At 38.4% G+C, this 20,767-nt stretch overlaps 1 long non-coding RNA gene and 1 pseudogene across 3 annotated transcripts; one reads left to right on the top strand and one right to left on the bottom strand.

Moving 5' to 3' along the window:
- Positions 1-4,952: 4,952 nt before the first annotated feature.
- LOC143671551 (serine/threonine-protein phosphatase 4 regulatory subunit 3B pseudogene) lies at positions 4,953-8,983 on the bottom strand (annotated as a pseudogene). Of its 2 annotated transcripts, XR_013169597.1 has the most exons (2): positions 8,557-8,983; positions 4,953-7,961 (listed from the first exon to the last, which is right to left on the bottom strand). The product of XR_013169597.1 is annotated as a serine/threonine-protein phosphatase 4 regulatory subunit 3B pseudogene, transcript variant X2 (transcript). The 2 variants fall into 2 exon arrangements; XR_013169596.1 differs by having other exon boundaries at positions 4,953-8,983.
- Positions 8,984-9,310: 327 nt separating this feature from the next.
- Positions 9,311-20,372, top strand: LOC143670387 (uncharacterized). The gene is made up of 4 exons (XR_013169345.1): positions 9,311-9,443; positions 9,804-9,869; positions 11,326-11,378; positions 20,317-20,372. It is a non-coding gene; the product is annotated as an uncharacterized LOC143670387 (long non-coding RNA).
- Positions 20,373-20,767: the final 395 nt, after the last annotated feature.

The following is a 20,767-nucleotide window of genomic DNA, read 5'->3' as shown; positions in this document are numbered from 1 at the left end:
AAAGTCTTCAAGTCAATGTCACCTGCCAGAGGCATCCCTCTCTCCAAGGAGCAAGCCTGCTTTAATACCCCTGACATGCTGATCACTGGCTGGGGCCAACCCCTAGGAAGTATGGCCTGGGAGAAAATAGGGCAATGGATTTCAAAGCTCAGTGGTTGGAGCCCTTGGCCAATTATACTTTCTATCGGCAAGGTTCCTTTCCATGGCCATCATACTTACCTTGCAAGTTTATTGTGAAATTAGAAATAGTAGTTAAATTGCCTAGCATAGTGTGTTTCACTTATAATATATGATCAAAATATAGAATAGCCATTATCCTATCTTGTTTGTGAACTCTATTGTAATAACACTGATATTCATAGGATACATATTATTTACTCCTCAAATACTTCTTCATATTAGGTGTTATTAGACATAATTTAAAAACAAGAAAACTGAAAATCAGAGGTGTCAAATAAGAGGCCAAGGTTTCACTTCTAGGGACAGGCAGAATCGGGAGCTGTGTAGTTCCAAGCAAGGTCCGTTCTCTTTTCGTGAAAATACTTATGTGTACGCACTTGGCCCTTTCTGATAGAGAGGAAAGGGAACAGGTGACTCAGTCCAGTAGATATGGACCCAACACCCACAAGATAGAGAAGCCCTTGAATCAATCACGCTCCATACACCTTAGACAAGTGGTGCACAACTCGGGGTGGGAAGATGGGAATTCCCCCCCCCCCCCCGGTGGAACATTTAGCAATGTCTGGATACATTGTTGGTTGTCACAACTGGGGGAGTGCTGCTGTATCTAGGGGGGTCAAAGCCAGGGATGCTGCTAAACACCTTACAATGCAAAGGACAGCCCCCCACACAAAAATTATCTATCCCAAAATGTCAACAGTGCTGAAGCTCAGAAACCCTACCTTACCATACTGCAGTTTGATCATTGAATGTGGCTGTTCCCTCTTAGCCATCTCCTGGCTTATGATCAGGACCGAAGGGTTGGGGAATTATACAGACTTATTTCAAAAATTTAGGATTCTGTCCTGATCATTCCTGAGCCTGGTGCATACTTGCTTTCCCAGGCCAGAACTTGCCCTCTGGGCAGCAGCCTGGCAAATACGGGGCCCACACAACTAAAACTTAATTCTAGCTATGCTTTATAAAAATTCCCTTTTCTTTCTTGCACCTGATTCTTCTGGATGGAAGGTTTGGGTGAGGGAAGGGAACAGCTGAAAAGTAAGGGGAAAGTTATAATTACTAGAATGGGACTTTCAGCTTTTGTGGGGGTGGAAGAAAAGCAACCACCCAGTATCTAGGGTTGCACAGGAGAGGGAGGGGCTTCAATGTCCTTTGACTTTCAGAACTCCCTCTGTAGCCTTCCTCTGCAAGGAAAATACTCCGGGAGGCGCTCCCAAACCGGCATTTGCAACTGACTGCTGTGTCTGTCATCCCCAGCCAGACCACTTGATTTGGTTGCTGTCCCCCTTATCCTTACTGAGAGGTCCATTAGAAGCAGTAGGGGATAATCCCAGCTCCTGCACCTCCCATGCAAAAAAGACAAAACCCTCCAGGTGTTGTCCCCACTCCCATTCTCATTTATCCCATGAGGTGGACTAACATCATGCAATCCGAATGGTAGCTTGGACTACCAAATGAGAAGACTGGATCCTTTAAAAAGAACCTCCAAAACAAGGAACAAACTCAATTATTTTAACTGAATTGGGAACCTTAAGTAGCAGGCTGGGAGGCCACAGTGGAGGCATTCTCAATCTGTTCTCTCTAAATGATGTAGGTGTCATATCACTTGGGGTGGGGAGGGGCCTGGCAATTGTAAAGACTGTTTTCTTTGCGCTTTTGAGATTGGACTTCTTGGGTGGGAGCCAGGCATTAATATGTCTCTCGCCAGAAAACACTGCCACCTAGGTGTGGTAAACTTTCAGCATCTTGGATCCTCCAGCACCCTAGAGAAGGGCTTAACACTGAGGCAACAGCATCCATACCAGAGCCCTCAGCTTTACCTGTGATTTCAATTGCTTTTGGGAAAGGACTTTTGGTCTTTTATCTAGGGATAAATTCTAGCTGACTATTCCGCCTCCTGGAGTGGGGCATAGGAGGAATAGAACTTAGAGACTCTTGTCACTTTTACACACTTTCAATTTCCTTCACACTCCCACCCCAGTGCCCCTTCTAATTTCAATTTCACCCTTCAGTCCTGAGATTTCTCATTCTTGTTATCGGACAAATGAATTCTTTTGCCTGACACACTCAATGACCAATTCCTGAGACACTGGAGTTTCAGAGAGAGAATTTATTACTAGGTGTGCAGCAGGAGAGCAGATGGCTTATCACCCCAATATCTGTCTCTCCGAACTATAGTAATTCTGATGGTTTTATTAGAGAAAAGGATGGGCAGGGTTTAGGATAATGAGAAGAGTGGCCCCAGATGATGCAATTAGAGGTGATCTAATTATTGAGCATGTGCAAATTGATTACATGCTTAGTCACAGAACTTATAATGTGTATAAGAAAATGTAAGAATGAGGTAAAGGTGACTTGTAGGTTAAAGTGTAAGCTACTGCACACGTCAGGCAGACCTCCTTTGGTTAGATCCAGTCTTGGTTATAACTTTGGACTTGTGATGGGTTAGTTCTGGGGTGACCCAAGACCCTTCATTAATAAACATTAGGGGCTGTCTTTAGTGATTACAAGACTCCAAAGTTAAAAAACTGGATAAGTGGGTATAAATGATTAGTCACAGAGTTTTTATAATCAAAAGGGCAGAAGATAAGGGCTATACCATCACGATCAGAGATCAAGGCACCTGGATAACAGTTTACAGATTTCAGCAATTTCCCTCCCTCTACTCCAATATACCAGAAAGCCAAAATGAATATCTACATAATAATTCAGTAATCAAAATTATCCCTTAGATCCTGATTTCTCAGTTACATTCTTTGGTTAACATCTGAGACACCACTCCACCTAAGTATCTTCATTGCTATGAGAGTTTCTCTACTTACATGTTTTATTTCAGTTTGATGCAAACACATAGACTTGTCTTCCAACATAAAATGAACTCATCAATTCTTAATTTATTATACTGATGTGAATTTGATCCAGAATATAGGATTATTAACTTCTGAGTATAACGTGTGATATCGTAGCAAGCAGGCTTTGCGGCAGGCAGGCCTCTCCCCGCCTTCTTCTGGTTCAGCTGCCTCCTCTGTGGAAAATCCCCAACCCCCGACCCCTAGCCTTCAGGAACAGGTGAAACTGCAGGTAGGTAAGATAAGACACATTCCTGGGATAGGGCCCCCTCCCCTTGCCTCCAGGAACCGGTGAAACTGCAAGTGGGCGAGATAAGATATTCCTGGGATGGGGATCCCTCCCTTAACGGCTCCTCTGCTCCTGTAACCTGGCCTCGAGCCCTTCTCAATTTAAACCAGACAATCGTTTACCTTGTCTTTAACATGTCATCCTGTCTATAAAAACTGATGTTAACCCTTTGCTGGGGGCTCAGCCTTTCAGAGGTTACTCGGCTGAGCCCTATGGCCATAGAAAATAAAACCCACTTCCTGAAACTTCGGAGCCTCGGCCCAGTTTGTTCTCTTTCTGTATAACATTCCAGGAGGCTTAAAGCCTTGCCCCTTTTTCGTGCAACAATATAAGTGGTTATGGTTGGCTTTACCCTCCATCTTCATAAGAATGATGATGCTAGGGCTACTGATAATGAGTTTTAAAGACTATTATTCAGTATTAAATATGCCATGGATAATGTACATATAGTTTCTAATTTTGAAAACAAGATGGAGAGATTGTGGCTAGAGGAGAACTAGGTAAATTGCCTGAGGTCATGAAACTGGTAAGCATCAAAGCCTGCAACATCATCAGGGGCTATGTGAATTTGAAGTTTCTGCTTTATCTACTATACTGTATATCACTTTCTTCTTTTTGATGTGTTTAGTTAATAAGCCTTAAAACTTACTGGGCGTCCAATGCTTAAAGCCAAAACCTTGATAAGATTAGGGTACCGTTCCAAAAATGCTCACTGGATTTTATTGTAAATTGTTTCTTCTTTTCTTCAATAATCTGCTTAAATGACTTTTACTTAATTACTTCTGAAAAACTTTAAAATGAAACGAACATTCCTTATATGGTATCTTCTCATATAGCACAGCTATCAAGGTTGAACATTTTGGTCAATTTTTCACTCAGTGTGCAGACAGTAAGGATTGTGCTTCTGTGTTTTGTTGCCCTCTTAAATGTTCCCTTAATAGTAGGTTATGCCATTTGATGGGCAATTTGCCTTTGCACCATTTTACTTGTCATGCTGCTTCCCCTAATATTAAGTAGCTGTGACCAGAAAAGGGCTCATAGAGGTTACAGCTCAATAGAGTGAGTACCTGTCTTTTTGTTTCTTACTTTTCATTATGCTTATGCCCGCCCTCATCTTTCCTTACAAACTCATTGGGAACAATACAGCAAGAAATGCATATATTCATTTTTTTTCTCCTATAGTGTCCATTTTTTTCTGACACAGTAAACCTAACTGATGGGAGGAAAATAAAGCGAAATAGCATCAAAAAAGAAATTTTCTTCTCTGCCTTGCTGTAAATAACTTGTCTGTTAAGAACTGGAGCTACTTCTACTAAAAAAATATATATTTTTATCAAAACTAAAACCCCGTGTGTGTGTGTAAATAGGTGTACCACAGATAACCTTCTCCATGACAGTCGAGCCAGATAGAAAACATGAAATGATTTTCTAACAAACTATCTTTTTTTGGCACACCATCATGACATGAATAATCCCATTGTAATGTTTAACTTAACTAGCTTGGCTTGAAGATGTGAAAATGCAGTTTCCCTGCTGTCACATCCTTGACAATGTATGATGATATCTCTTGAGGTCATGTACACACTTCAGAACACTTTATATCTGATGAAATATTTTTTATTGTTTTAGGAATGTACTTGCTTTGCCATTCTTACACAACAGATTTTTATTTTTGCATAAGATGTGTTTCTTATTGGTACAATAGTAAATTTAGTATGATCTCTTTATTGGGGAGAAGTACAGGAGCACATTTTAATTCCTGAATTTTATAGTTCAATATGAGTATCACCAAATGGTGCAAAATGAGTACACTGGTATTTGTTATACAAAATAAACTCCTGTTTTATGGAAAACTGTACTTCATATCTACACAGAGAAACCATCTTTCCCAAATAATGTCCAAAATTTGAATTAACTACAAAATCTTCAAAACAAGCAAAGCTGCTTCAGTTTAAGGTATCCCAAGAAAAATGAACCCAGGTAACTTGTTCTTCTAAAAACAGACCCTCTTAACTCTTACCCTCAAATAAGTTTTAGAAATTCATTTGCATATACTCTTTAATAAAGCAGCTTTCATATTATACCATTGTTTATAGAAAAACTTCATGTGCTATATGCTGACTTTAACAGTTAAGTTAACTTTTTCTTGGATTAAAATGGCTTTTAGAGGGCGGGCCATGGTGGCTCAGCAGGCAGAGGTCTCACCTGCCATGCCAGAGATCTGGGTTCGATTCCCCGTGCCTGCCCATGCAGGGAAAAAAAAAAAGGCTTCTAGACAATAAACACACTAAACATACTATTTCATTCAGCACTATTCTTTGTAGTCTTTAAAATTTACCTGCTGTTCTGGAGAGACAACTTCGCTATTGAAGCAGAAAATGACTTCAAAGTTTCTTTCACAATCTAGGCAGTTGCAAATGTTCTGATATACTCCCAAAGTCCTAGAGACAATTCTTTTGGAATACTACTGGATGGATTATTGGCATCTCTTATCTTAAAAATTCAGTTATAATAACAGAACTGCACAGTTTGAAACGAAATTTCCTTTTTTATCTATCAAAATACATAGGGAAAGTTACTTCCCTCTAGTTACTCATAAGTCTGAATTTTTGTTAAATTTTCAAAAAATTGTTTGAACAGGTTAATTTAATTTTTTTGTTATGGATGACTTTGTTTTCCATGTAAACATAAACATACATTTTTATTTCAAAAAAGGCAACTGAAGGAAAGAAGGTCATGGTAAGAACCATTATGCAAGTAATGCCTTTACAATTGAACTGTTAAAACTGTTTCCAATAGATAACCTGGGAACAAAAACACAATACTATTATTTTATCAACGTGTTCCCTCCCCAAACCATATCCAAACTAAGACTTTTCCCGCTAAGAAGCAATCACCTAAGTTCTGGTTACTAATCATAGTTCAATTTCAAGTTTCTGGGAAGTCCGATTTTTACAGAACTAAACCCTCCTAGCTGATAACACAACGCATCTTTTACTACTAATTGTATACTTGCAAGTTCACGTGAGAAAGCTTTCTAATTCAGACTTTTCAGCTTTTCGAATGTTTACAGAACTTTAGTAGGACTATATGTTGCGGGTCTCCCAGTTAAGATTTTATGAGCTGGGATGTGGTCTTTTCTTGGGTGGTGCTGCTTCATCATCTCCATCTTCATCATCTCCATCTTCATCGTCGTCATCTGGATAATCCACCAAGCTAACCACACTGCTCTGAATTGATGTACTTTTTCCACTAGCAACAGCAGAATGGGATAAAGGAAATGCGAAGCTGCAAGATGCTCCTTCGGAAAGCGCTGCCTCATTTTCATTTTCTTTTGCTTTATTCATCTCTATAGATTTAGCAATACAATATGCAAAAGCATCTTCTTGCTCAAACATTTGTAATGGCGGCAAAGCTGTTTCTCCTTCTTCTTTATCGCCCTTAGAATGATCTTTGTCATCGCCCTTAGAATGATCTTCGTCATCGCCCTTAGAATGATCTTCTTCCTTCTCCAAGGCTCTGGCACCTCTGCAAAGTATTTTACTATACAGTATTGCATGTAAGTTCTTCCGTATTTGACTTTGTCTGTCTTTCTCTTCCTCATATTTAATCTTCAATCCTTTGAATGTCTGAACATAGTCAATTGATTCAAGCGCCGGATAAAACTTCTCAACTATATGTGTAACAAAAGACTTGATATTTTCCACTCTTATGAATTCAAACAGTTCAATAACAGCTGAATTCAACATGTTGTACCGAGTCCCATTATTCAGAAAGGCATTTACGACTGGCTCAAAAAAATTTCCTTGGATGATGTAACGAATGTAAATTTCATCTTTAAGGGCGATCATCCCTCTCATAAAGCGAACAGCACTCAAAATCAGGAAAGTGTGCTTTGAATTCATCAAGATCAAGACTCTTCTTAGCAAGTCTTTGCTCAAAATATAGTTTTTAATGTAATATGTGTGATGTTGTACACAAAATGTGAGTAGCTCTAACATGAAGTAAAGTAGTTGTGCTGTTTGATAATTATTGAAGCAACTTTTGCTTTCGTTAGCTCCCTCTGTATTATCCTCCTCACCGTTGTCTTCAGAGGTGGCGGCCAAAAGCGGTGCTATAAAGACATGCATACAATGTTTGTAGAAGAAATTTAGAAATTCATTTCTTTCAGATCTATTAGGGGAAGCCATCATGCTGTCTGGGTCAAGGAGAGAACGAAGAAGTCCCATTAAATGCATAGCACCTTCTAGCTCAGGATCAGTATCACAGATCATTTGTTGAATTACTACATTAATGAAAAGGTTACCATCTTCACTCTGCTGGGCTTCTTCTATTATGAATCTTCGGACCACGAATGGATTATGGTCCACTACATAAGACAATATATCTACAGCTGCTGACTTTGCCTGCGAATCATCCATGCCCATTGCAATTTTAAGAGCAGGAAGAATTCCCAATTGGTTGAACGTGTAGAATAATGCATCCCTGTTTTCAGTTTGTAATGTCTGAGAAAACGCACAGAATTCCTTTAGAAAGAGTACCAATTCACGCCGCTTATCAGCTTCTGTAGTTTCACTGGTCAGCTGTGTAAAAAGCTGATGCAAAAACTCACCATCCTCTTGCAACATGCTGACTATCTGGACCTTATTGAAAAAAATAAAAGCTGTAAGAGTGGAAAGTAAATTCTCTTCAAGCGAGGACGGTGCTGGCACGAGGATATCATGAATGTATTGTGCCCTGTACGTCTGGTGTATTTTTTGTCTAAGTTCCAAGTCGGCTATTGGTATAACCTCCTTGAACTTTGCATTCTGGGTCAAGAATTCCCTATATCTTTTTGGCTGAGCCAAGTTGGGGTCATATTCAAGGCACCCCACCACATCCATAATACACTCGTCAGAGAATAAGATCTCAAACAGCGGGACCTCGTCAAGGAAAAAGATCCCTTTAATAATTTCATGCAAATGATATAAGCCGTTAATGTTCTCTAGGTTCTCACAAGTGTGGAACAGCTGTAGTAGTTTCTTAATATAGTCCTCATTTTTCAAGATCAGAGCTAGATTTTTCCTCCAGAGAGGTGAGGAGAGAACTGCCGTAACTAAGTTAGCTATCTCTTCAAGTCTATCGAGTTCACAGTCGGGCAAATAAACCAGACTACTGGTTTCCGACATTTTGACAAACTGGTCTTCTCCTTAACCCGAGAGGTCTTGTGTGATATCGACAGATGGGCTTTCTTTTTACCTTGAACAGGCCAAACTTCTCACAGATCTTCTGTCACCGGTGCCGCTCCCTGCAACTGCAGCTCAGGACGACGCTTCTCAGCCGCCGAGAACGGACGGTTGACGCCCCCCTGCGGTTTCCGAGCGTGTGCCTGACGGGATTTACGCTCGGCTTTCAGGATCGGCAAGGTTCGGATGTGGACCCGATGGCGACAGTCCCTGGGGTTGTTACACCTAAGACCCTGAGACGGACCAGGTGCGCTGACTGTCCCCGTCCCTGGGGGCTTCGCTCAGGATAATGGCTTTAGATTTTTAAACCTGCTCGTCCGCCACGACCACACGGCCGTGGCCCTCAACGTGTCGCCGCCAGCCTCGTCGCGTGGGGAGCCGTAGCTGCCGCTGCCGCCGCGACGGTGGCCGAGGTGGCGGGGGCGGGAAAACGGCGTTCGAAGATGGCGGATCGGCAGTGGTCACAAGCGCGTCAGCGGCGCCCCAGAACCCTGAGGTCAGCAGGGTTCGCCCCGTCACCCCGCTCCTTCTCCCAACTACCTCGGACACCCAGTCTCCCCCCCCGCCCCATTTTGCCACCCTCCCTTCTCTTTCCTTTTAGGAGTTGAAAAAGTCCCTGCTTCTGTTCTAGGCTGTCTAGGACAGCCTCACCCTGACAGGATCCTTGTGAAAGGAACCTACTTGTATTACTAGTTAACACTTCACCTAGTCAAGGGATACATCCCCATACTTATTATTTAAAAAAAAAAAACCTTTACTTATTTTTACGAACACTCCTTGCCTAAATGTATTAGGGGGAGCTGCCTGCTGAGTTAACGAGGGAGGATTCAAAATTAGAGCGATGAGCGTCGTTCTTTCCAGAAAAGGGCTTTGTCCCCTGGAAATCTTTTCGTGCATCAGGTGTGTGGGTTTGGAGAATTAGGACCTCAAGCAAAAGAAGGCTTACTCAGCTATGTCCGGACTAAATCTTTATCTGCCATCTTACGTTAATGAAAGATTGGTCCAAAAAAAAGAGGCAGGAGCAAGTGAACTATACACCACTAGCAAGAATCAGAGATCTTATGTTGGATCTTCTTCTAAGGCTTGGCCTAGGCCCTGTCGTTAATTTATCTATCCCTGGGGGAGGATGTCGTGCCAACGGAGAGTTAGTCATCCCCTCTGCTCTATTCAGCGCAGCCTAAAGCTCCGTCTTCTTGAAAAATGGGGAATTAAAATGTCTTCTAAGTTGTTCAATCCATAACCACACTTTTCATTCTTTAGGAAAGGAGTGGGCCTGAGGGAAAATGTGAGTTGAAGTTAGCCATGGGTGAGGATTGAGTGCCACAGGTCGGTTGCTTTACCTTTCTTAATAATTATAGTAATAATAACACCCTCAGCAGCTAAGTAATAATACTTGAGTGCTTATTGTTTTTATAAAGTTATAACATAATTGATCAAGAATAATAAATAATAATATGCATGCTTATGTTCAACACACTTTCAAGAACCTTATATACATATTCTTACTTAATTTTCATAATAACCTTGTAATACAGGTGGCTTAACCATCTTTTTTTTCTTTTAACCATCTTTTTGGAGATGCGGAAACAAACTTAAGTTAGATAAGTTGCCAAAAGTCAAATAGCCAGTAAGTCGAGGAGTTCTAACATGAGCAAGTCTTTCTGATTCCAAAATTGGTTCTCTCAGCCACTGAACTATGCTGTCCTCTTCTTTTCTTGGCATTCATTTCATTTATTTCACATTCCTTCCATCTATATAATTTGTAATCAACACAAAATTATCAAGCCAAGATGAAAGTCACACACTTCCTCCTTTAGATCCACATCTGTGTATAGCCAATGGAAAAATAGAAGCTTGGATATGACAACTCTGTTAAATATAATTTTAATAGTAACCATGTTGATTTTTGATGTAGTAGCAACTTCTGCAGTTTTCTTTTTAAAAACATATTTTCTAAAACATTAACCCTGTTATCGCAAGGGAAAAAGTGAGAATTGGGCCACCTCAAGTGCGTTTTCACTTGAAGGGTCCTATTTCACTTAAAGGGTAACAATCTTTATTTTGCATAGCATTGGAGATGGGTGACAATTTTCAAGTAGGGCACAGAAAAGCTTTTCCACCCACCTCTCTTGCAATATCACCTCCAGGAATTTATAGTATGGGAATATTCTCTGGAACAGTACAGAATGGATGCTTGGGGAACTGAATGCGAATGACAATCATTTCCTGAGAAAATTTAAATCAGTGCCAGCATACTGCCTGCTTAGAAACATTTTCAAATTATAAATAATATTTAAACATAAGAATTAATGATTAGTACTAGAACTGATAAATGTACTAATTAAAACCCATGTTATTTCAATAAGAGTGCAATATGCAAATTCACAATGATAATAATGGCATGCATGTTAATGGTCCACTTTTTTTCTCTGTTGTGGTTATATTGAAGTTTCTATTATAATCTGTTATAAAATTGTCGATTCCCTGAATATGCCCTCAGGTTACATTCTACACATTCTGAAAGGCGTTTGTCACAAATCTAGCTATTCTCACAGTTTTATCACTGGGAGATTCCCTTAGGCCAATTAAAGTTTCTTTATCTTAATTAGGTTATCTCAAGTCTCTTTATAGTCTAAAAGAGCCTCGAGTTGATATTTTTTATTGCCTATTCTGCAAGAATTTCTTTCTGTTCCTGTCTTTATTTGGCGTGGGAAGTAGAGCAGGATCCTTTATGTTCTTAATTATATAAAATTATTATTATTATTTTGTTGTTGTTTTACAGGGAGCAAGGTAGGCTGTAATACGAACAAGCAATTGCCATGTTCCAGTAGATGTGTGAGTTCCTTTTATATGCGTTATTTTCTCCTTCAATCATCATGCAAATATATATATATGTATATATATAGAAAGAGAGAGAGAGAGAAAGATAAATATATTAGTACTACAGTATAGGAGAGGAAAACTCCTGAAACTCCAAGAGAATAAGAATTTGGTTCAAATCCTGCAGTCAGTGATGATGTTAGGATTTGAAACCAAGCCTGCAGGGCTCCAAATCTCCATATTGTTCTCCCCGACATGCAATATTCTCTCCCAGACTGTACATATTTTTATAGCAGATATTTACAACAATGTAATTTTTATACCAGCTATCAATGTTATCTGATGTTACCTCATTTTATTTTGTGAGGGAAAATTGTTGAGGCCAGGTCAAAATAAAAATCAGTAGATTTACTCTTACGAGCCAAGATACCACTTTTTGTTTTGGTTACCTGCTTCTCTCTTGTGCTTTCTTTCTCCCTATGACCTTAAGGTAGTAAGAAGTACTTCTTGCTGACTCTACCCTGACAATGATCTTGTAATTGATCTATACTTTATGACCACTAAAGGCTTAATTTCTATAGTTCTCAGAGTTATTTTAGAGGAAAATAAAGGAATGAGTCACACATTTCTAAATTTTTGGTATAGGTAATTCAAATGTATATTGAGAGAACATTTAGGTTTCTAAATATCCTATCTATTAGAGGAGAGGACATTTCGTAGTAGGAAGAGCAAGGTAGAGATTTTAAAATTTTAAATTTTATGAAATTGCATTAAAATGATTGCTTAAATGTATCTACTCAAAAATTGCAAAAATTTTCAACTTCAAAATCATGAATGGAAAATGCACATGCATGTTCTTCTCTACAAGCCCTCCAGCTAATTTATTTATTTATTTCATGGTATGCTGCCTTTTTAGGCGTATCTCATGGGAGTATCTGAAAACAAGGCAAGCAGTGTCAACACCATCCCTCCCATGGCTCTGGTTAACAATTTAGAGTTATCCTTGCCTCTTCCCCTTTTCTTATCCTTTTGCCATTCAGACTGTCAAACATTATCTCTCTAACTTTCAAAATGTGTTCAGAATCTTACCTCTTCTCACCATGTTTATCACCATTAGCACCAGTGTCAAAGTCATCATCATCTCTGATTTGTACTTTTGTAATAGTTTCCTTTGCTGCTTCTGCCTTTCTCTCGATTAGTATAGTCTCAGCACAATAACTAGAAGGGAAAATTTTAAAGCACAATCATATCCTACTCCTCCTCTGCTCACCTTACTTAGAATAAAAGCTAAAGTACTAAGTTTTTAAAGGCTAAGAATAGCCTTATAGTCTTAGCTATTATGGTCTGTAAGGCCCTAATCTGGCCCCCTCAATCTATCTGAGCTCTTCACCTAATGGTCTCCCTCTCCCTTAATCTGCTTTAGCTACACTACCTCCTTGCTCTTTCTGAGGCACATCAGGCACACTCCTGCCTCAGGGCCTTTGTGCTTGAACTTCCTCCTATCTGGAACACTCTGTTCCTCATTATCTACATGGCTCACACCCTTACCTGTTTCAGGAATTTAGTAAAGTTTCCTTTCTTCAGTGAGACCTTTCCTGAATACCTATTTAAAATTGCGGAGACCTCCCATCCCCGGCATTTCCCATCTCCCTTCTTTGATGTATATTTTCTCCAAAGCACTTAGTATCATTTGACTACTTTGTATTTTATTTATTCTGTTTCTGCAACCAGACTATAAGTTTCATGAGGGTTGTGATTTTAAAATTTATTTTGTTCACTGCGGTTTCCTCAGCACCTTCCATAAGTTATGGTACATAGTAGCTGCTCAATAATTGTTTGTTGAATAAATACATAAATGAAGGAACATTCTTTCTAGGATGATTTCTAACAATTCATTCATTTATTTCTCACATAGTTATTTAGCAGCCCCCCAAGTACAAGCCCTATACAAGGTACTGGGGATAAAACTATGAATTTGAAATTTGTGTCCACTTTCTTATAGAACAGATATATAGTTTTATCAGGCCATGGTACATTTATAAGATACATATGGAATTACCCCTGCTCCTTCACTCCCACTCCTTTGGATATTTTTCCCCTTATCGATAGTTACCAAAGAAGCAAAATATCTTGAATAATCTGGGGTTTTCCTCCATGCTCTGTCAAATGTTCCTTCGCCAACCCTGAGTGAAAGTCCAGCTTTTCCATCTACTTTCAGATGTTGAAAGAATCCCAATTTTCCAGTATTTAAATGTCCAGTCCATTTTAAGCTTCTATTTGACTCATGTCCTGTCCAAAGCAAGTCCATAGCCGAGCCCAGTGTCATGAGATGGGAAGATACGCCCCACCCAGAGTGAGGAATCATTGCAAAGTTATATGGCAAAGGGCATGGGGACATTAATGCTTGGACAGTAGTTATAACCAGGGACTTTTCTGGGAAAAGAGCAATGTATGGTCCCCTGTTCTAGTTTGCTAGCTGCTGGAATGCAATATACCGGAAGCAGAATGGCTTTTAAAAAGGGGAATTTAATGAGTTGCTACTTTACAGTTCTAAGGCTGAGAAAATGTCCCAGTTAAAACAAGTCTATAGAAATATCCAATCAAGGCATCCAGGGAAAGATACCTTGGTTCAAGAAGGCCGATGAAGTTCAGGGTTTCTCTCTCAAGTGAGAAGGCACATGGCAAACACAGTCAGGGCTTTTTTCTCATCTGGAAAGGCACGTGGCAAACACAGCGTCATCTGCTAGCTTTCTCTCCTGGTTTCCGGTTTCATGAAGCTCCCCAGGAGGCATTTTCTTTCTTCATCTCCAAAAGTCACTGGCTCGTGGACTCTCTGCTTCGTGGGGCTGCAGCATTCTCTGCTCTCTCCAAATCGCCTCCATTCTCCAAAATGTTTCCTCTTTTATAGCACTCCGGAAACTTATTAAGACCCACCCAAATGGGTGGAGACATGTCACCACCTAATCCATTTTAACAACCATCCGTGATTAAATCGTATCTCCGGGGAGATGATCCGATTACAGTTTCAAACATACAGTATTGAATAGGAATTATTGTCTTTACGAAATGGGATTTTGATTAAAACATGGCTTTTCTAGGGGACATACCCCTTATATATAAATATTAGGTTGCTTGAACAATGAAAACCTTTTATATTCAGATGAAAACATCATCCTGTTATGTGCAAGTTGCAGCATGACTGGCTGTCATTATCTTGGAGTCCCAGAAGTAAAAATCTCTCTAAGTATTTTTTTAGATCCACAGGCAGCTTCTGTTAACTCCAGTACTTCTGAGCTGTTTGCTTGGTTTCCTTGGAAATTCCCAAATCTGTTGCTCACACCTTTAAGGGAGGGAAAAAGAGGAAAACTAAATTTTCCAGTCTAACGTTCAGTGCCACCCTCTCTTCTTTTTCTTCTGTTCAAATAGTTATTTCTAAACTCATTTTGATTTTTTAAATTCTTTAATTCATAGCTCTCCTCTTTTACTCTATTCTGATAGATCATATTACTGCCTTATCCTATCTGGATTGCGAGGAATCATACTAGCTGCTTAGTAATTACCTCACAATTGTGTTATGTAAAAAATAGCAATAAGCATAATTTGGAGTTAAAATCCACTCAATTTATTTTTAGAATAGAAATCATCTTCTTTTCCTTGAATATCTTTTCCTTGGTACAATGCATTTATATTGGAAACGATAAATTTCATTTTTTAGGTAGCAACTGATTTCAACTTAACAGTTCTATTAACCCTTTTTTAAAAATTTTTTGTGTGCTGTATGGTGGGGGTCACATTTCATTCTTTTTCCATGTGAGTATCCCCTTATTGTAGCACCATTTGCTGAATTTTGGTTTGTTTGGTTTTTTGTTTGTTTGTTTGCTTGTTTTGTTTTGGGAAGTGTGTGGACCAGGAATCGAACCCAGGTCTCCCACATGGCAGGCGAGAATTCTACCACTGAACTGCCCTCGCACCCCCTCTATTAACCATTTAAGAAGTGCATTTAATATGTGCTTGATGTTTGATGAAAGCATTGGACTGAGTTAGAAATAGAAAAAATGTTTTCATGATAAGTAAGGGAAAGTCTTAAGTACCTTGGCCAATACTGGTTTTGGATTCATTTACCTACTGAAAGTGTAAAGCTCTGGTTCATTCCTCCTGCAAAATAACCTTTTGTGTTTTGTTACCTGTAGGTGATCTGTTAATCACTTTCCTAGGCAGAAGAGCTGACCCGGTGGTTTAGGAATGTCCTTTTGAAATACACACAAAGTTATTCAGACAGTTTTCAAACCTTTGTTTACAGTTACTTAAAATTATAATTTTAAAAACCTCTTAGCTTAGTAAATTCACTTATGAAATATATAGGTGACAAATACAATCTTCTGTAAAACAAAGATAAAGCATCATAATTCCCAGTGTGGGTGTCATAACTTCTTAAGTACAAGGGCTGTATTGTTCTATGCTTCACGTGGCCCTTAAAATATGATCCTATAAAGTAAATTTTGTGTAGAGATCTTGACTTAAGATGCCTACCTTTGTATTTTTGCTTGATTGGTTGTTTGTTGGGTTGTTTGGTTGATTACTGAGAGTCGGAGAAGTAGGGTAGTTGTTTACTTCCTAGATGCCAGTAGTACCCTGAACCCACCCCCATGCCTCAGTTAGTTGTGACAGCCAAAAGTGTCTCCAGATTATGCTAAACATCCCTGCGGGCAAAATTACCCCTGGTTGAGAACCATTGCTAGTAATCATTTTCAGTTCTCATCATCTACTAAGTCTACTAAGTGTTTAAAATTGCACAAAATAGTTCAAAAAGACAGATTTTGCAGTCTACTTTTCATTTCTAATATAAAAAGACCAGCTTACCTGAACTTGTGTCATCTAAGATTTCTATTAACAAGGATTTCTGCACAATTATAGTAAAGCAATAAGTGACATTGATTATCAGACCTTTCCTTAGGAAATAATTAAGGAGTGAATTTGTCGGATTGGAAATACCCTTTCTATTCTCTCTTGGGTCTTTTCCTGCAGTACTTGGTTCTCTCATACTCCTCAATGTAAGTCAAACTGTTACAGAGCAATTAAGAATTAACAAATGATTATTGAATCATTTTATAGATGTTTTTCTTTTTACATTGTAGAACAGGGAGAAATTAACACCTGAAATTACTGAAACTCAACTAGTTTTAGCCCTGTTTATACTTTCTATTGTAATGGTTATTCTAGCATAGTCTGAGTTCTTTGTATACTTACTATTGTAATGGTAACAACTCCATCGCCCCTTGTTTGAATCCCTTGAAAACCTCAATTCCTTAGATAAATTTTGGGGCAGGTAGGCCGTCTTGATACCCATCAAAAGCTGCAGGTTCTTTGTCCAATGCACTCAAATGACCAATTCCTATGACACCAGGGTTTCAGAGAGAGTTTATTGCTAGTTGCAAAGCAGATCAGATGGCCTATGGGCCTAAAAATCTGTCTCCCTGAACTGCAGTAATTTTGGTAGTGTTATAGTAACAAAAGATGCGCAGGTATTAGGAAAATGAGCACAGTGGCTCTAGATGATATAATGAGAGGTGATCTAATTATTGAGCATGTGCAGATCGATTATATGATTTGTCATAGAACATATGTAAGAAAATGGTGGCCTTGAGATAATGATGGGTGTGATTTTTAATATTATAATGAGGTATAGATTAGTTATAGGTTTAAGTTTCAGCTACTGTGCATGTCAGTGGGCCCATGTTGGTTATATCCGACTTTGGTTATCAAGACAGCTTTGGAATTGGGATGGGTTAGTTCTGGACTGGCTTAGACCCTTCATTAGTAAACATTAGGAGCTGTCTTTAGTGATTATGACTCTAAGGTTGAAAAACCGGATAAAAGGGGTACAAGTAAGTGTCAGTCACAAGGTTTTTTACAATCACAAGGGTACAAGATAGAAGCTATAGAATCATTATCAGAGATCAAGACAGCTGGATTACAAATAAGAGATTTCAGGTATTTCTCTCTGTCTAATATACCAGAAAGTAAAAAATAATACTATATAATGATTTCTTCATCATAATTAACCCCTAAATCATAACTTCTCAGGTACAATCTAATCTGCTTCTTGCATAGCATTAAATGCTTTCTGTTTTTTAAAACCCAGGTGTCATGGATTGGCTGTTATGTGTGTCCAGCAGAGAATCCACCACTTTTGTTCAATATCAAAACCCTTTAGCATCCTACTGACCCTCATCTCCTCATACTCATTGCCAGCCCCTTTCCCTCACCTCCAGCTCACTGGCCTTCTTGCATATCTCTTTCCCATTTTTGTCCTCTGTTGTTGCTGTTTCTACTGACCAGAACTCCTTGCCACAGTATTTTCACATCTGTCTCATCATCGTTCGTATTTCATCTCAAAAACCAGTCCCTCAAAAAGTACTCCTCTGCTTACACAATCTAAGGCAGCATCTCCTTATCCTCCCACTGTCTCGAACATAATCCTGTTTCAGTTTCTCAATAGAACTTTTCACAATCTAGAATAAATATACTTATTTATTTGTATTGCCTTTTTCTTTCTCCCAATCCCCTCCCCCCCAACCCAAAGGTAAAAATGGGCCCTGGCTGGTGTTGTTCTTCCTTCTATCTCTTTACCTAGAAGACAATAAACATTCAGTGAATATTTATGAATGAATACATTAAAAAGTGTGCACAAATCACTCTTTCCACAAGACCCAGAGACAGGGATACCATTTGTAAGATAATAGCTCATTAAATGGATCTTCATATCTACTGTCAGTGAGTTTGTGATTTAGCCCTCCTAGAGGTACATAGTCAACTCTCCTCATCTACATTTGAGTTCTTCTGAACACTGGCATTCTACCTGAATTATCTTTCAGTAAAAGAACTCATCTAATACTTTACCCAGAGAATAGAAACCAACTCAAGGCAGGCCTTTCATTTTCAAACAACTTCATCTGCATATTTATCCAACTCTCTCTCCCTCCTATGCAGAGAAAAGGGTAGCCTTCTCTCAAAGAATAACCTCTTAAACTGTGCTCTGCATATCCTGCTCTTTCTGGCCTCCTGAAATCTCTCATGCCAACAGTTATTTCTTCTGTGACTTCAATCTTTAAACTCTACCTAGGGTATAATTTCTTTTCCCCTCTTCAGTTAAATGTGTTCCAGTTCCTCCTATCTTAAACCAAAAGACTTACCACAAAATAAGAATAACATTCATAACTTTAATAACTAATATTAATTATTATTATTAACATAACATTGAAACGAGACCAAGAATGTTTGTTTTGTTTACTGCTCCATTTCCAGGGTCTAAAAGAGTCTGGCACATAGCAGACACTCATGAAGATTAACATGAGGATCCATTTGTTAAACAGCTCTTTAACACTTATCAGGGCTTACTGTGTGACTGGCGCTGTTTTAAGTATTTCATAGGTGTTTTGTCACTTAATCCTCTTAAGGCAGGTGCCATTATTAGCTTTACTTTGCTTTACTTTACTGATATAGAAGCTGAGGTATGGTGAAAGTGAATAACTTCTTCAAGGTCACAGATGCCTGATTCTTTTTGGGGGGCTGGAGTACCTGGTCCAGAAGATGCTTGATTCTTGCACTTGTTGTCTTAATCATTAGATATGCTGTCTCTCAATCATAGAGAGATCATTGTACCTATAGCAAAAGATAGGTATTTAGATAGATAGATAGATGATAGATATTTAAGGTAGGCAAATAGATACATATATGATTATAGATAGATGATATATATTTCTATTTCTATATATTTATTCTGAATGATGTTCAATTCTATAGTGAAAATGTTTCATTATATAGACCTTTTAAATACCTTCTCATTTTATTCTAAAACTTCGCTTAAATTTTAAAGACTTCCAGGTAGAGAGAGATGTCATAGTATCTGGTTTCATTAACCAAGTTTATTCAGATTCTTTCCTAAATTTCTGTATGAGGGCAATGAAGCTAATAAATCTGTTTCCACAGTGAAACTCATTCTGAGCTTGGATTTGAACCCTAGTAGTCAGGCTTAAAGACGTATGTGGGTAATCTCTTCACTATGCAGCACACCACTATAATATCTTTCCCTTTAAATTGATGCTGAAGCTAAGTTATGTATCTCAGTTACAAAATCATCAAGTTAGAATCCTAAGCGTTTTGGGACAGGCAAATATATGTTTCAGTATCCCCCTTCTTATCCCCCTTCCTCTCTTTTTCTCCTTAGTTGAAAGCGTAGAGGGCAAAGAGATTTCAAGTACTTCTTCTTGGTCATCTCTCTCCCTTAAAATATTTGTCCAAACAATAGGAACATTCTTATCCTATTTATTATGTTTACTATAAATAGAGGTAAACAAACTTTGAATTTAAATTCTGCATTTTTTATCATGCCTTTGATTGAGTTAAACTGTAGTTGAAATACTAGTTTTATAGCTATATGCTACTTGAATTTGCTTTCAGCAATATGTTGCCCCTTTAAATTTTGCAACTTTTTATCTTTATTTTTTTTCCATTCTGAACTCATAAAAACTCTTAAAAACAGTTTTAATGACCATTTTCCCCTTTTCATCTTTTATTAAGCTCATTCTTTGTAATAATTACTTTATGGGACCTCCAGTCATTTATTCAAGCCATCCTCATTTAAATGTAGTTGTATATGTAGAACAACCTTTTAAAATTTTCCATTTGAGATTCTCTGATACTTTTCTCCTCTCCCACAAATATATTAGTACATACCACTCACAGTTAGGACTGGCTCACCTAAGCTGTCTTCGTTGTCCTGAGCATCTATTCGTTTTGCTTTAATTTTAAAGATTTCCAGGTAAAGATATGTCACAGATTCCATAGATCATATTTTCTATCATTCAGCTTATACCAGTGGGACAGGTTTTTGCCTTTTCTCTTGAATAAACCTTGTTGTTTTAGTTTCTTCCTGTTCTCTTTTGAATAACAGAGGCAAAGAGTGGGAGCTCACATCTGCTGAATTGCTTTCTTTCATCTGAAGGTAAGTACAGTCTCTCCAGGCCACATATACTTGAATTAACCATTGCATTTATGAGCTCTCTTGTAAATGACTGTTAATCTGACTTTTTTCCTTGCATATTCTCTCTTTACAATGACTAAATCTAATGATATGTCTCAAAAGAAGAATATCATTCTAATATCTATCCAATTCTAAAATATTTAAAGAAATCTTTCGTTATTCTTAAATTATACGTACATAATTATCCAATCTCCATGTTATGTGTACTTAGGCTGCCTTCAGCAATACAAACTTGTGTTTCACTTTAATTCATCAATGGATAAAGGAGAGGCAGAATATGCCTTTTTTTTGCAATATTCTTGAGGTTGCTCTGGGTACATACTTATGGGAGTCTTTGCCATTTATTAAGAATAATAAGCAA

This window comes from Tamandua tetradactyla, chromosome X (genome assembly GCF_023851605.1).
Source record: "Tamandua tetradactyla isolate mTamTet1 chromosome X, mTamTet1.pri, whole genome shotgun sequence".
NCBI classification, from domain to species: domain Eukaryota; kingdom Metazoa; phylum Chordata; class Mammalia; order Pilosa; family Myrmecophagidae; genus Tamandua; species Tamandua tetradactyla.
The sequence above is the reverse complement of the archived record's forward strand: the minus strand, read 5'-3'. Positions and strand labels throughout refer to the sequence as shown.